This window comes from Gymnoscopelus braueri (assembly GCF_963280865.1).
Source record: "Gymnoscopelus braueri genome assembly, chromosome: 5".
NCBI lineage: Eukaryota > Metazoa > Chordata > Actinopteri > Myctophiformes > Myctophidae > Gymnoscopelus > Gymnoscopelus braueri.
This window is the reverse complement of record NC_137606.1, coordinates 53,749,711-53,754,710: the sequence shown is the minus strand read 5'-3', so window position 1 is coordinate 53,754,710 and position 5,000 is coordinate 53,749,711. Positions and strand designations below refer to the sequence as shown.

The window sequence follows — 5,000 nt, the reverse complement described above, 5'->3', positions numbered from 1 at the left end:
TCAGTGAATTGTAAGTTTACCACTATGTGGTTGGCATGGCAGGGGGGTGGCCCCCCCCACCCACATCTCTGACAAGCCTGCAGCCTGGTCCTGGATAGAGGGATACTGGCAGCCACTGATGCACCCGGCTGTCTGCACGACCTTCTGCAATGCGGCTGAGGTCAGCGCCCACCGGTTCCCATACCTGGCAGTGATGCAGTCAAGTCAGGATGCCCTCGGTGGTGCCTATACGTACATAGAAAAGGCTGTATGGAACTTGGGTTCCATCTGTCTGTCTGTCTGTCTGTCTGTCTGTCTGTCTGTCTGTCTGTCTGTCTGTCAGTTAATTAAAACTAACAAAATAACTAAAACTAGAATAACAAAACAACACATTTTGGATAATTGGAATACAAATTGACTGACGTTTCAAGAGTGTAATTGTTTAAAGACACTCTTGATGAAGGTCCAGGAGGGACCGAAACGTCTGTCAATTTGAAAACAAACTGATGCTGCTGAGCAAGAGCAGAGTGCTGGGTTTTTGTTCATGAAATACTGTTTTCATGATCGCTTCAGTTGTCACTGTCCAACGCACCTGCATCTGAACAAAGTGGATGTGCGAATATTTCCTTTGCATAGTTAATTGAAATACAAATACAAACAAGGCTTTACATAAAATACCTGATAACTAAGTGAAACTGTATTGCGCTAAAATAACAGAGAAGCCTTTTTGTTAAGACTAAAAGCTAAACATAACCAACAGACCCACTTTGAAAACCGATCAAAACGTAACCGAAATTGAAAACAAAAAAGTCACAATTAGGAAGTAATGAATACATTCCACACTGTAATAGCCTTGGTATAGAGTGAATGCAGTCATGTGAGCAGAGTTACATGGGAAGCAACAGAAAGTGGGCCATGCCTTTCATTGTGCTGTACAATATATGTGTGAACACAGACAGTGTGCGAGTGAGAAACTATAGCCTGTCACCCTCTCTTCCAATAACAAAAAACATCCTTTATACCAGGATTGTTGAAATGTGATATGTATTATTGCATTTGCGATATGCATATTGAGCATATTGATATTGTGATGACGATAAATGTTTTGATATATTGTGCAGCCGCAGTCCTTGGCACAAACTATTTTCAAATGGGGGTCCTTGACATGAAATATTTGAGAACGATTGTACTAGGCATAAATGGCTATGAGGGAATGAGAACCTGCATTCCCCCCCCCCCCCCCACACACACACACACACACACACACACACACACACACACACACACACACACACACACACACACACACACACACACACACACACACACACACACACACACGCACAGAGCATGATGGATCGGATGACCTGGATACATTTAAGCCTAATTTATGCTCCGGTTGCACACCGAAGATGACAGATCCACAAGCTCCAATGTGTGTCATATTTATTGTGCATGCTGGCAGCAGACCAAAGACTGATAGTTTTGAGATCCATCAACGACAACTATTCAATCTTTAGAATGTATAATAGCAGAACAATTATTGAGAAAAATACAGACCCATTAGGGTCCATTTGGTTCCATGTGTATACTGTCAGAGTTACAGACCCTTAAGGGTCCATGTGGTTCCATTTGTACCCTCTCAGAGATACAGACCCATAAGGTTCCATTTGGTTCCTATAACTATCTATCATTTACCTGGGGACCCCCTGGAAAGCCCTCAAGGACCCCTGGGGGTCCTCGGACCCCACTTTGAGAACCACTGGTCTAGTGAACTGCTCTCGTTTTATGTTTATATTTTCTGTTACGCTTTACCTCACGTCAGGGCGGCACATTTTGTGTTACACACCTGCATATGATGCAAAAATGTTACATGATTATGATGCTAATGTTCTAAACATACCTGCTGCTACAGGTGTGCTGTCACGTGGAAACCAAAATGTATGTCAAAAACCGTTCCTTTTTTATTACAATTTTTAAAAAAAACATAAAAAAAAAAAAAAAAAGCCGACATACAAGCTCACACAACGCCTCACATCGTCAGGCGTTGTAGATTGTAGATCTTGTAGATCTGCTATTTTAGCTTTTTTTTAGCTAACACTCTTGTATGATGAAGTAGTAGGTTATTAATTTACGGGGGGAGGGGGGGGAACTGTGTGAAACATGGTTTCTGCCGGACAGCGACAATATGCTATCTGATACAGTATCTCTTTTTGATAGTTTGACCCGTTTCTATTCTGTGTCTTTTCTGTTCTCTCCTGCTCTCACTCTACATCCTCTCTCTCCTCACGAAAAAGAAAACAATTTGAGTCATCTGTCTAGATAGATAGATAAATAGATAGATAGATAGATAGATAGATAGATAGATAGATAGATAGATAGATAGATAGATAGATAGATAGATAGATAGATAGATAGATAGAGAGCTTTGGCAAACAGGCTTCATGTCTTGGGGTTTTTGATCAATCTCTCTCGCTGGTGTTGCTTTGACAACATTGTGTCAAATGTCTGGAAAGGCAATTGGATTAAATTGGACTGAATTGAATTGAGCAGCGAGCCAACGCGAGTCCTCTCTCTGCCTGCCTGAGCTGCCTGCCGTTATACTGGAATCTGATGTTCCCACTGTCAGAGACAGACACGCACGCACACACACACACACACACACACACACACACACACACAGCTAGCCAAATCCTTAAAGCCTGCAATTACCTTCCATCTCCAATAGCGACTCATCAGAAACTGAAGTACAGTGGTGTAAAAGTAACTACATTTGCTTAAGTATTGTACTTCGGTAAAAAAAAAAAGTGCTTTTACTTTACTGGAGTATTCCCAATTTTCTGTACTTTTGCGTCCACTAGATCTCAGAGGCAAATATTGTACTTTTACTCCGCTACGATGATTTGAAAACTTTCATTTAGTTTAGTTTTAGTGTCTTATCTCAGTGTATGTATATTACACATACAATATGTGTAAATATGTAGATAACTCTTCTTCTTCCCCTTTTTTTCTATGGAAATGACGATGGGAACTATGAACGAAAACTCATTTCAGCCACTTTTTTACTTCTGTAAAACGTGTGATGTGACAATAAATAAATAAATACAATAATAAATAAAGCTGATTCTGATTAGTTACTAGTTACTTTGTAGATTTGGATTATTATTACAAAACATTCAGTAACCACCTCAGTTCTATATATATATACTTAGGCTATTTAAAAATAGCAGATCTACAAGCTCACGTTGCGGTGCGACACGTTGTGAGCTTGTAGATCTGCTATTTTGAAAATACTTTTTTATAAATGTTATACACATGATACTGTGTGAAACGGGACATTCTGCATAATGAGTACTTTAAGTATATTTTGATGCCATTATGTTGTATGTTGTATGTAAATCTTGAATACCGGACTTTTACATTTAACTCATCGAGTGCCATAAACGGTCCCCGTTTTTGAGGGTCCAAACGAGAAGTGCCGAAAACGGTCCGGACCGTTTTTGACCCAATTCTATTTTTATACGAGTGGCCCACGTGGGGCGCTAAAACGAAACTTTGACATCACCCAAGGAGTTTCTGAGAAGAAGAGGCTGGATGTGGCTCCATGTCAAAAATCCTTCCGGTCGGCGTTTTCAATGTTGTCTCCTTGACTAAAAGCTTAATATCTCTATTTCTTTTTAACGTGGTGGAAACGAGCCGTTTTCGATCGGCGATCACGCTGCAATGGAGGATCGCGTTGGAAATATTATTGTTCCAGGCGTTAGTCGGGACCCTCCGCCGTCTCGCACGCACGCTTTGTTTACATGCACGCTTTGTTTACATGCACTTCCGCGTCGGGGCTTCTACAGCACGAAACGTATAACGCAAGTGGATGGAAGAAATGCAGGCACTCAACGTATAATATTTTAATAAACCTCTGGCACCCAATGTGTTAACAGTGTTTCTACATTGCAGTATTGATACTATTATTTAACTTAAAAATTGTGTACTTTTACCACCACTGCTGAAGTATTAACTAATTTACAGTATATTGCCATAACCGACATCAGTACACTGACTGTGTGATGCATTATTACGTGTCTGTTGTGGTTCGGGCGATTCCCGCGCAAACAGGAACATCGGGCCTCATTCACAAGGCTGTTCGTAAATGTCTACTATATCATTGCTGTCGGACAGAAACCTCGTATCTGAATTTTTTAACCCATTAAGACCTGAAGCGATTCTTAAAAATGTTTTCTAAATCCTAACCGTTTCTTGAAAAAAAAAAAAAAAAAACTATTTTCAAGATTTTTTCAAAAATAGCAGATCTACAAGCTCATAGCGCGGCACTCGGTGCCGCGCTATGAGCTTGTATATCTGCTATTTTTGAATAGCCAAAGAAATCTAAAGTGACACAGATGCACAGAGGGAATTCATTAAAAGGAAGCCTGAAAGAGGAATCAGTACCAGAGCAACCACTCGAGGAGATTGTGAAGTGCCGCACCGGCAAACAACCTTCGGTCAAAATGTCCTCTCAGTACAGGGTTGTGTAGCATGGAATGGCCTTCCTCTACATATAAGGGATTGTGCTACATTTCCATCTTTTAAATTCAATGTGAAAAGATGGTTGCTTGAAAACCAAAGCTGCAACCATTTGTGATCATATTTTAGGTTTTTTTTAGGCTATGTGATGTAATGTAATTGTATTTCACCGTTTGTCTGTTTTCTGATGTTATTGTTTTTCTGTTTTTATGTTTTGTGTGAGGACTGCGGATGAAAATTAGCATCTTTGCTAAATCCGGTGTATTTACGTTCATGTGACGTTCATTAATATGCTCTGTCCTGTCTAAATAAACAAATAAAGTAAAGTAATGCATTCCAGGTAAACTTTTTTCGCAAAATGAACGCCCTACTGGTTCATACCACAGCGTCACGCAAAAGCATCAAAAGTAGAAGATCTACAAGCTCCGAACGCGCTGCGAAGCGACGTTTTGAGCTCGTCGATCTGAAAGGGTGTGTTTGAAGCCGTGATTTGTGCGGAT

At 40.4% G+C, this 5,000-nt stretch overlaps 1 protein-coding gene across 1 annotated transcript in view; it reads right to left on the bottom strand.

The window, feature by feature from the left end:
* Positions 1-5,000, bottom strand: part of grm5b (glutamate receptor, metabotropic 5b) — a gene marked incomplete at both ends in the record, with an annotated part of 153,864 nt that overhangs the window by 138,310 nt on the left and 10,554 nt on the right. The window lies entirely within an intron of this gene.